An 11,612-nucleotide genomic window follows, 5' to 3' on the forward strand; every position below is an offset into this window, starting at 1 on the left:
AACTTTGGGTGGTCAGTTTTATTAGAGCAGTAGTCTCTTACCTTGGGGTGGTCAGTGTTATTATAGAGCAGTAGTCTCTTACCTTGGGGTGGTCAGTGTTATTAGAGCAGTAGTCTCTTACCTTGGGGTGGTCAGTGTTATTATAGCAGTAGTCTCATACCTTGGGGTGGTCAGTGTTATTAGAGCAGCAGTCTCTTACCTTGGGGTGGTCAGTTTTATTAGAGCAGTAGTCTCTTACCTTGGGGTGGTCAGTGTTATTATAGAGCAGTAGTCTCTTACCTTGGGGTGGTCAGTGATATTAGAGCAGCAGTCTCTTACCTTGAGGTGGTCAGTGTTATTATAGAGCAGTAGTCTCTTACCTAGGGGTGGTCAGTGTTATTAGAGCAGTAGTCTCTTACCTTGGGGTGGTCAGTGTTATTATAGCAGTAGTCTCTTACCTTGGGATGGTCAGTGTTATTAGAGCAGCAGTCTCTTACCTTGGGGTGGTCAGTTTTATTAGAGTAGTAGTCTCTTACCTTGGGGTGGTCAGTGTTATTAGAGCAGCAGTCTCTTACCTTGAGGTGGTCAGTGTTATGATAGAGCAGTAGTCTCTTACCTTGGGGTGGTCAGTGTTATTATAGAGCAGTAGTCTCTTACCTTGGGGTGGTCAGTGTTATTAGAGCAGCAGTCTCTTACCTTGGGGTGGTCAGTGTTATTAGAGCAGTAGTCTCTTACCTTGGGGTGGTCAGTTTTATTAGAGCAGTAGTCTCTTACCTTGGGGTGGTCAGTGTTATTAGAGCAGCAGTCTCTTACCTTGAGGTGGTCAGTGTTATTATAGAGCAATAGTCTCTTACCTTGGGGTGGTCAGTTTTATTAGAGCAGCAGTCTTTTACCTTTGGGTGGTCAGTTTTATTAGAGCAGTAGTCTCTTACTTTGGGGTGGTCATTGTTATTAGAGCAGTAGTCTCTTACCTTGGGGTGGTCAGTTTTATTAGAGCAGCAGTCTCTTACCTTGAGGTGGTCAGTGTTATTATAGAGCAATAGTCTCTTACCTTGGGGTGGTCAGTTTTATTAGAGCAGCAGTCTTTTACCTTTGGGTGGTGAGTTTTATTAGAGCAGTAGTCTCTTACCTTGGGGTGGTCATTGTTATTAGAGCAGTAGTCTCTTACCTTGGGGTGGTCAGTGTTATTAGAGCAGCAGTCTCTTACCTTGAGGTGGTCAGTGTTATTATAGAGCAATAGTCTCTTACCTTGGGGTGGTCAGTTTTATTAGAGCAGCAGTCTTTTACCTTTGGGTGCTCAGTTTTATTAGAGTAGTAGTCTCTTACCTTGGGGTGGTCAGTGTTATTATAGAGCAGTAGTCTCTTACCTTGGGGTGGTCAGTTTTATTAGAGCAGCAGTCTTTTACCTTTGGGTGGTCAGTTTTATTAGAGCAGTAGTCTCTTACCTTGGGGTGGTCAGTGTTATTATAGAGCAGTAGTCTCTTACCTTGGGGTGGTCAGTGTTATTAGAGCAGTAGTCTCTTACCTTGGGGTGGTCAGTGTTATTATAGCAGTAGTCTCATACCTTGGGGTGGTCAGTGTTATTAGAGCAGCAGTCTCTTACCTTGGGGTGGTCAGTTTTATTAGAGCAGTAGTCTCTTACCTTGGGGTGGTCAGTGTTATTATAGAGCAGTAGTCTCTTACCTTGGGGTGGTCAGTGATATTAGAGCAGCAGTCTCTTACCTTGAGGTGGTCAGTGTTATTATAGAGCAGTAGTCTCTTACCTTGGGGTGGTCAGTGTTATTAGAGCAGTAGTCTCTTACCTTGGGGTGGTCAGTGTTATTATAGCAGTAGTCTCTTACCTTGGGGTGGTCAGTGTTATTAGAGCAGCAGTCTCTTACCTTGGGGTGGTCAGTTTTATTAGAGCAGTAGTCTCTTACCTTGGGGTGGTCAGTGTTATTAGAGCAGCAGTCTCTTACCTTGGGGTGGTCAGTGTTATTATAGAGCAGTAGTCTCTTACCTTGGGGTGGTCAGTGTTATTTTAGAGCAGTAGTCTCTTACCTTGGGGTGGTCAGTGTTATTAGAGCAGCAGTCTCTTACCTTGGGGTGGTCAGTGTTATTAGAGCAGTAGTCTCTTACCTTGAGGTGGTCAGTGTTATTATAGAGCAGTAGTCTCTTACCTTGGGGTGGTCAGTTTTATTAGAGCAGCAGTCTCTTACCTTGAGGTGGTCAGTGTTATTATAGAGCAGTATTCTCTTACCTTGGGGTGGTCAGTGTTATTAGAGCAGTAGTCTCTTACCTTGGGGTGGTCAGTGTTATTTGAGCAGTAGTCTCTTACCTTGAGGTGGTCAGTGTTATTAGAGCAGCAGTCTCTTACCTTGGGGTGGTCAGTGTTATTAGAGCAGTAGTCTCTTACCTTGGGGTGGTCAGTGTTATTAGAGCAGTAGTCTCTTACCTTGGGGTCGTCAGTTTTATTAGAGCAGTAGTCTCTTACCTTGGGGTGGTCAGTGTTATTAGAGCAGCAGTCTCTTACCTTGAGGTGGTCAGTGTTATTATAGAGCAGTAGTCTCTTACCTTGGGGTGGTCAGTGTTATTAGAGCAGCAGTCTCTTACCTTGAGGTGGTCAGTGTTATTATAGAGCAGTAGTCTCTTACCTTGGGGTGGTCAGTGTTATTAGAGCACTAGTCTCTTACCTTGGGGTGGTCAGTGTTATTAGAGCAGTAGTCTCTTACCTTGGGGTGGTCAGTGTTATTAGAGCAGTAGTCTCTTACCTTGGGGTGGTCAGTGTTATTAGAGCAGTAGTCTCTTACCTTGGGGTGGTCAGTTTTATTAGAGCAGTTGTCTCTTACCTTGGGGTGGTCAGTGTTATTAGAATAGCAGTCTCTTACCTTGAGGTGGTCAGTGTTATTATAGAGCAGCAGTCTCTTACCTTGGGGTGGTCAGTGTTATTAGAGCAGCAGTCTCTTACCTTGGGGTGGTCAGTGTTATTAGAGCAGCAGTCTCTTACCTTGCGGTGGTCAGTGTTATTATAGAGCAGTAGTCTCTTACCTTGGGGTGGTCAGTGTTATTATAGAGCAGTAGTCTCTTACCTTGGGGTGGTCAGTGTTATTAGAGCAGCAGTCTCTTACCTTGCGGTGGTCAGTGTTATTATAGAGCAGTAGTCTCTTACCTTGGGGTGGTCAGTGTTATTATAGAGCAGTAGTCTCTTACCTTGGGGTGGTCAGTGTTATTAGAGCAGCAGTCTCTTACCTTGGGGTGGTCAGTGTTGTGCCAACAACCCATTTCCAGGTCTTCTCAGTAACATAGTCAGTCAGACCATTCCAGGCTTCAGGGACTGAGTAAAACTCATTGAAGAATGTCTGTTGTGACAGAAAACAACATTGTTAATATAAAGTCTCCACTGTTATTCTCTCTCTCTCTCTCTTTTACCTGTTAATCTTTGCTGTCCATGATAACCAGATCTGCTCCTCTGCTCAGACAGTCCTGCCTGGCGTAATCCCAGGTGTTCTTCACAGTGGAGATGTAGAAAGTAAAGATGTAGTAACAGCTGCCTTCAAACCTCATCCATCCATTAGAGCAACAGGTTTGCTCTGTTGAAAAATACAACACAATAAATAAATACAATTACTTGGGGTTATCCAAAAAGTGTTACCTAAAGGTTGTATACTGTTGACATGATTGAAGAAAACCCGTTTCAGTTCCTCAAGGTTTTAGGATTGTCATTTTGATGAGGATTGACATCAAAACGAATACCAGTTCAGTTCTTATTCCGATAGTTGTCTCTCTCCCTTTCTAACTGGTCTCTCTCTTTTGTCAGCCTGTTGTAACTCATCTATAGCTGGTCTCTCTCTCTTTTGTCAGCCTGTTGTAACTCATCTGTAGCTGGTCTCTCTCTTTAGTCATATTAATTTGATGAGTCTCCGATGCTTCTGTTATCTGCATAGGATGGATACATATAGCTATTGGTGAAAACATCCTTTGTTACTGCTACTGGTCTTGGTGGCTGGAGTGGCTGGGTCCTTCCTTTGACACCGCCTGGTGTAGAGGTCCTGGATGGCAGGCAGCTTAGCCCCGGTGATGTACTGGGCCGTATGCACCACCATCTGTTGTGCCTTGCGGTCGGAGGTCAAGCAGTTGCCGTATCAGGCAGTGATGCAACCAGTTACTAGGATGCAACATAGTTACTAGTTAAAACAACAGGTGAATAGTTCTAATCACCAGCACTTCTTACAACTAGGTGATAAGCAATGAATTTGGACACCAACTCACAGTAGACAGACGGACCAACGATCCCAGCCATTAAAACACACAGCAGCCCCAGACACACTGCTAAAACTGGGAAGGGTCTCTTCCCTGAGCTATCAGGCTCTGCAAACACATCAAATAAACTGTTGTGCGTGTGTGTGTGTGTGTGTTACCTGAGTGCTGGTCTCATGGTCCATTATTAGAGCAGTGTCTGCTGTCTCTTCTCTCTTGGTGCTGGTCTCACCGTCTCTCAGAGTGTCGGCACTGACATAGATATCCACAATCCTCTCATCCATCTCACCTGTGTTAAACTTGACCTTCTTGGTCATATCTGGCTCAGCATAGATGGCTTCAGACATCTCCATCAACGTACTTTGTTTTCTGTCTAACAGGTGTACGTTAAGTCTATCCAGGTTCTTGTGATATCGTTACCTCTGCCCTGTGTCTGTTCCTGTTCCTTACTGTAGGTGGCACTGTTTTAAGCAGCTCCAGGATAACAATGGCAGCAACTAGAGGTTGATTGCGTTGTACCTTTTTGAGACAGTACATTCAGTCAATCGGCCTTCTCTGTTACAGCTAAAATATGATGGAATGCAATGCTCACGGACTAGAGAAGCTGCACTCATTATTGTACTTTTACATTTAAATTGAAAACATGCCTAAAATCTATCCAAACCTGTACACATGGGTTATCTGTGGTTCCTCATCATAGTGTGTTGTTAGAATGACATACAGTGGGGCAAAAAAGTATTTAGTCAGCCACCAATTGTGCAAGTTCTCCCACTTAAAAAGATGAGAGGCTTGTAATTTTCATCATAGGTACACTTCAACTATGACAGACAAAATGAGAAAAAAATATCCAGAAAATCACATTGTAGGATTTTTTATGAATTTATTTGCAAATTATGGTGGAAAATAAGTATTTGGTCACCTACAAACAAGCAAGATTTCTGGCTCTCACAGACCTGTAACTAGGGGCAGTATTTCATTTTTGGATAAAAAAACGTTCCCATTTAAACAAGATATTTTGTCACTAAAAGATGCTCGACTATGCATATAATTGACAGCTTTGGAAAGAAAACACTCTCACATTTCCAAAACTGCAAAGATATCTGTGAGTGCCACAGAACTGATGCTACAGGCGAAACCAAGATGAAACTTCAAACAGGAAATGAGCAAAATTTTTGAAGCGCTGTTTTCCAATGTCTCCTTATATGGCTGTGAATGCGCCCTGAACAAGCCTACAATTTCTGCCGTTTCCCCAAGGTGTCTGCAGCATTGTGACGTATTTGTAGGCATATCATTGGAAGATTGACCATAAGAGACCACATTTACCAGGTGTCCGCCCGGTGTCCTGTGTCGAAATTGGTGCGTAAACTTTGGTGACTAAATTTTCAGTTTTTTTTGGTAGCCAAACGTGATGTACAAAACGGAGCGATTTCTCCTACACAAAGAATCTTTCAGGAAAAACTGAACATTTGCTATCTAACTGAGAGTCTCCTCATTGAAAACATCCGAAGTTCTTCAAAGGTAAATGATTTTATTTGAATGCTTTTCTGTTTTTTGTGAAAATGTTGCCCGCTAAATGCTATGCTAAATGCTATGCTAGCTATCAATACTCTTACACAAATGCTTGTTCAGCTATAGTTCAATAGCATATTTTGAAAATATGAGATGACAGTGTTGTTAACAAAAGTCTAAGCTTGAGAGCAAATATATTTATTTCATTTCATTTGCGATTTTCATGAATAGTTAATGTTGCGTTATGCTAATGAGCTTGAGGCTATAAATAGGATCCCGGATACGGGATTGCTCATCGCATGAAGTTAAGAGGCTCCTCTGTCCTCCACTCGTTACCTGTATTAATGGCACCTGTTTGAACTTGTTATCGGTATAAAAGACACCTGTCCACAACCTCAAACAGTCACACTCCAAACTTCACTATGGCCAAGACCAAAAATCTGTCAAAAGACACCAGAAACCAAATTGTAGACCTGCACCAGGCTGGGAAGACTGAATCTGCAATAGGTAAGCAGCTTGGTTTGAAGAAATCAACTGTGGGAGCAATTATTAGGAAATGGAAGACATACAAGATAATCTCCCTCGATCTGGGGCTCCACGCAAGATCTCACCCCGTGGGGTCAAAATGATCACAAGAACGGTGAGCAAAATTCCAAAACCACACGGGGGGACCTAGTGAATGACCTGCAGAGAGCTGGGACCAAAGTAACAAAGCCTACAATCAGTAACACACTACGCCGCCAGGGATTCAAATCCTGCAGTGCCAGACGTGTCCCCCTGCTTAAGCCAGTACATGTCCAGGCCCGTCTGAAGTTTGCTAGAGAGCATTTGGATGATCCAGAAGGAGATTGAGAGAATGTCATATGGTCAGATGAAACCAAAATATAACTTTTTGGTAAAAACTCAACTCGTCGTGTTTGGAGGACAAAGAATGCTGAGTTGCATCCAAAGAACACCATACCTACTGTGAAGCATGGGGGTGGAAACATCATGCTTTGGGGCTGTTTTTCTGCAGAGGGACCAGGATGACTGATCCGCGTGATGGAAAGAATGAATGGGGCCATGTATCGTGAGATTTTGAGTGAAAACCTCCTTCCATCAGCATGGGCATTGAAGATGAAATGTGGCTGGGTCTTTCAGCATGACAATGATCCCAAACACACCGCCCAAGCAACGAAGGAGTGGCTTCGTCAGAAGCATTTCAAGGTCCTGGAGTGGCCTAGCCAGTCTCCAGATCTCAACCCCATAGAAAATCTTTGGAGGGAGTTGAAAGTCTGTGTTGCCCAGCAACAGCCCCAAAACATCACTGCTCTAGAGGAGATCTGCATGGAGGAATGGGCCAAAATACCAGCAACAGTGTGTGAAAACCTTGTGAAGACTTACAGAAAACGTCTCTGCCATTGCCATCAAAGGGTATATAACAAAGTATTGAGATAAACTTTTGTTATTGACCAAATACTTATTTTCCACCATAATTTGCAAATAAATTAATTAAAAATCCTACAATGTGATTTTCTGGATTTGTTTTCTCATTTTGTCTTTCATAGTTGAAGTGTACCTATGATGAAAATTACAGGCCTCTCTCATCTTTTTAAGTGGGAGAACTTGCACAATTGGTGGCTGACTAAATACTTTTTTGCCCCACTGTATAATTGGATGTAATGTATTTGTATGTTGTATTGTTTTACTGTGTATTTGTATTTGTATTTAGATAGTGGCTGTGTAAAGGCCCTTACCTGCCCAGGGACTACGGGTGTAAATGATCTTTTGGCTAACCCTGGCACATTTACATGGATGTAATATTGATGCTGATTTATGTGCACTGTCTCCTATAAAAACATGACCACATGACTTCCCCCACTTTATCTTCTAATGGAAAAATGTTTGTTTCCCACTGTGCACATCCATTTTAAACATAAGATTCAAGCGATAATTGAGGTGATAATTCTATGGTGGAACAATTTTTACCCCTTGACATCATCACATACATCACCAATGGCCTTATGCCTTATAGGGGTTTCTGTTTTCTATCTATGCTGTCTGTGTGGGACATAAATGTGAAGAGGTATTCAGAATGAAACTGACAGTCAACTTGGTTTAGAGGGGAATTTCACCAGAAGCAGAAGATTTGATAAGATCTTCACAGTTTCAGTTTGACAGATTTAAGAGAATAGAGATAATAAAAATAACAAAACATTTCCACAGTGTAATATGACAGTTCCCACAGTGTAATATGACAGTTCCCACAGTGTAATATGACAGTTTCCACAGTGTAATATGACAGTTCCCACAGTGTATTATGACAGTTCCCACAGTGTATTATGACAGTTCCCACAGTGTATTATGACAGAGTTCCCACAGTGTATTATGACAGAGTTCCTACAGTGTAATATGACAGAGTTCCCACAGTGTATTATGACAGAGTTCCCACAGTGTATTATGACAGAGTTCCTACAGTGTATTATGACAGAGTTCCCACAGTGTATTATGACAGAGTTCCCACAGTGTATTATGACAGAGTTCCCACAGTGTATTATGACAGAGTTCCTACAGTGTATTATGACAGAGTTCCCACAGTGTATTATGACAGAGTTCCTACAGTGTATTATGACAGAGTTCCCACAGTGTATTATGACAGAGTTCCTACAGTGTATTATGACAGAGTTCCCACAGTGTATTATGACAGAGTTCCTATAGTGTATTATGACAGAGTTCCCACAGTGTATTATGACAGAGTTCCCACAGTGTATTATGACAGAGTTCCTACAGTGTATTATGACAGAGTTCCCACAGTGTATTATGACAGAGTTCCTACAGTGTATTATGACAGAGTTCCCACAGTGTATTATGACAGAGTTCCCACAGTGTATTATGACAGAGTTCCCACAGTGTATTATGACAGAGTTCCCACAGTGTATTATGACAGAGTTCCTACAGTGTATTATGACAGAGTTCCCACAGTGTATTATGACAGAGTTCCTACAGTGTATTATGACAGAGTTCCCACAGTGTATTATGACAGAGTTCCTACAGTGTATTATGACAGAGTTCCCACAGTGTATTATGACAGAGTTCCTACAGTGTATTATGACAGAGTTCCCACAGTGTATTATGACAGAGTTCCCACAGTGTATTATGACAGAGTTCCTACAGTGTATTATGACAGAGTTCCCACAGTGTATTATGACAGAGTTCCTACAGTGTATTATGACAGAGTTCCCACAGTGTATTATGACAGAGTTCCTACAGTGTATTATGACAGAGTTCCCACAGTGTATTATGACAGAGTTCCTACAGTGTATTATGACAGAGTTCCCACAGTGTATTATGACAGAGTTCCTACAGTGTATTATGACAGAGTTCCCACAGTGTATTATGACAGAGTTCCCACAGTGTATTATGACAGAGTTCCTACAGTGTATTATGACAGAGTTCCCACAGTGTATTATGACAGAGTTCATAACATATTTTCCACCCTGTCTTTTTGTACAACATAACATATACATACCGGTTATGTCTGACAACTTGACTCTCTTTGCAATGATTCCACTGTTCCACATGACATCTACCTACATGAACTATTATACAACTCTATAGCTCTACTCTATTCCACAGGAGAAGAGAAAGCATCACACAGATCCTTAGATACAGGGACAGAGTCAAAGGTGGCCCTCCAGTAGATGTAGTTCTAACTACAGGTACAGCTGTAGTGTTGGTGACAGAGGCATGTGCTGTAGAGCTCCCAACCACCCCCACAGAGTCCTTTACTGAGCCCAGACACACACCCACGTTGCCTGCCCTGTCAACTACCACTAGCTCTACCTTCTTTGAACAGCAGGTGGCGCTGTACTCAACCCGGGTCACGTTCTCACCCCCGGTGCCCACCTCTGTAGAAGTGTTCAGGGTCCCGTTGCCCTGGCGCAGGGTGACTCGGTCGATGCCAGTCCCGTTGGCACCGTCGGTCAGGTTGGCAGAGAGCTGCCAGTAAGAGGCACCGCAGTCAGCCGGGCAGTTGGACGAGACGCTGACCACCCCACACTGGGGAGGAGTGAAATCTGTCACCTGGAGGAGGGTGGAGACAAAGAGGGAGCGATAGAGAGCTTAGTCAGACAACTGAAGTAGTGGTGGTGGTAGAACCATCTCTGACCTGTAGCGCTGTTAGCATTCTTATCAGGGCCATGAGGGAGAGAGGATATGAGGAAAGGAGGACAGACCCATTTTAGAGTTTTGGAACATGACCCTTACCTTGCTGACAACAGAGAGACGCAGGATGGCGTAGTTCAAGTCTGCTGCTCCAGCGGACTCTGCCTCGATGGTCAGGGTGACGTCCGTTCCCGATGGGGTGCTGGCGGGCGCCGTGAGAGTCACCGTACCGTTGGCCGCCCCCTCTCCGGTCACAATGGAGACGCTGGCGGGGAAGGAGGAAGTGAAGCCGCGGTCGTTCGTGGCTCGGACGGTAAAAGCTCCTCCTGTTCCGTTGGCCATTGCCACGGTGAAGGGGACAGAGATGGTAGAACCGGGTTCTAGAGTACTGTCAGCCTGCGCCTGGGGAGAGAAGAACTTTACCTTTTAACAATAAGACAGTGCCATCCTATTCCTTGTAGTGCACTGCTTTTCATCAGAACCCTCGCGGCCCAGGTCCAACAGAAAAGGGTGCAATTTCAGAGTTCTACATGACTGACCGTAACAGAGATGCTGGAAGTCTTTATCTGAGTGGAGGCCTGTCTCTGGAAGAGGCTAGGTGATGATTTGGTGGTGGCACTATTGCTCTCTCCCCTCAGACGCACCACAAACTCCCCCTGTGGGACTCTGGCCATGGTAACCAGGAAGTCCCCGCCGCCGGTGCCGCCTAGCGATTGCAGGGTTCCGTTTATTTCTGACCCTGACCCCGAAGCCTCGACCAGGGCCACCGCCGTCACAGTGACAGAGTCACCCCCCGTCACAGACACCAGCAGGGTTATGTTATCGCCTGGGAGGGGGGGTAGGAGAGACCGGGTGGTGAAGGGAGACATGGAGGAAGAGGAGAGAAGGGGAGGAGAGTGGAGTGAACAGAGGTAAAAGAGAGGGTAAGAATGAGAGAGAGGGTAATGGAGCGAGGGAGAAAACGAGGTAGAAACAGAGAGGTAAGGTGAAGTAGAGAGGAAGAGGAGAGAAGGGGAGGAGAGTGGAGTGAACAGAGGTAAAAGAGAGGGTAAGAATGAGAGAGAGGGTAACGGAGCGAGGGAGAAAACGAGGTAGAAACAGAGAGGTAAGGTGAAGTAGAGAGGACAAGGAGGAAGGGGAGGAGAGTGGAGTTAACAGAGGTAAAAGAGAGGGTTGAAACTAACTCTGAAACAGAGAGGTGTGATGCTTTTACATTATTTGAAACTACTCTGATGTGATGCTTTGACTAAACTACTCTGCTGTGATGCTTTGACTAAACTACTCTGCTGTGATGCTTTGACTAAACTACTCTGCTGTGATGCTTTGACTAAACTACTCTGCTGTGATGCTTTGACTAAACTACTCTGCTGTGATGCTTTGACTAAACTATTCTGCTGTGATGCTTTGACTAAACTACTCTGCTGTGATGCTTAGACTAAACTACTCTGCTGTGATGCTTTGACTAAACTACTCTGCTGTGATGCTTTGACTAAACTACTCTGCTGTGATGCTATGGACGATGAAGATGAAGAGGCGGTACTGAAGATGGTCTCATCTGTTATTTATTGTTACCTGTGAGAGGATGGCCGTCTTTGAGGCCAAAGTCTCCATGAGCCCCCCCGAAAGCCTCCACGAAATGGTAACCGAAATTAACAGAGCTCTGACCTGAAACACACGCACATTAGATAATCATTATTTAAACAATTCTTACACAGAGAATAAAGATATATATCTAAATGTTGTGA

The 11,612-nt window shown here is 44.0% G+C and overlaps 1 pseudogene; it reads right to left on the reverse strand.

Annotated features, from left to right (window-relative positions):
- Positions 1-9,090: 9,090 nt before the first annotated feature.
- LOC135533432 (von Willebrand factor A domain-containing protein 7-like) overlaps positions 9,091-11,612 on the reverse strand; it is a 25,430-nt pseudogene continuing 22,908 nt past the window's right edge.

Source organism: Oncorhynchus masou, unplaced genomic scaffold (genome assembly GCF_036934945.1).
Source record: "Oncorhynchus masou masou isolate Uvic2021 unplaced genomic scaffold, UVic_Omas_1.1 unplaced_scaffold_2382, whole genome shotgun sequence".
In the NCBI taxonomy this organism is placed as follows: Eukaryota; Metazoa; Chordata; class Actinopteri; order Salmoniformes; family Salmonidae; genus Oncorhynchus; species Oncorhynchus masou.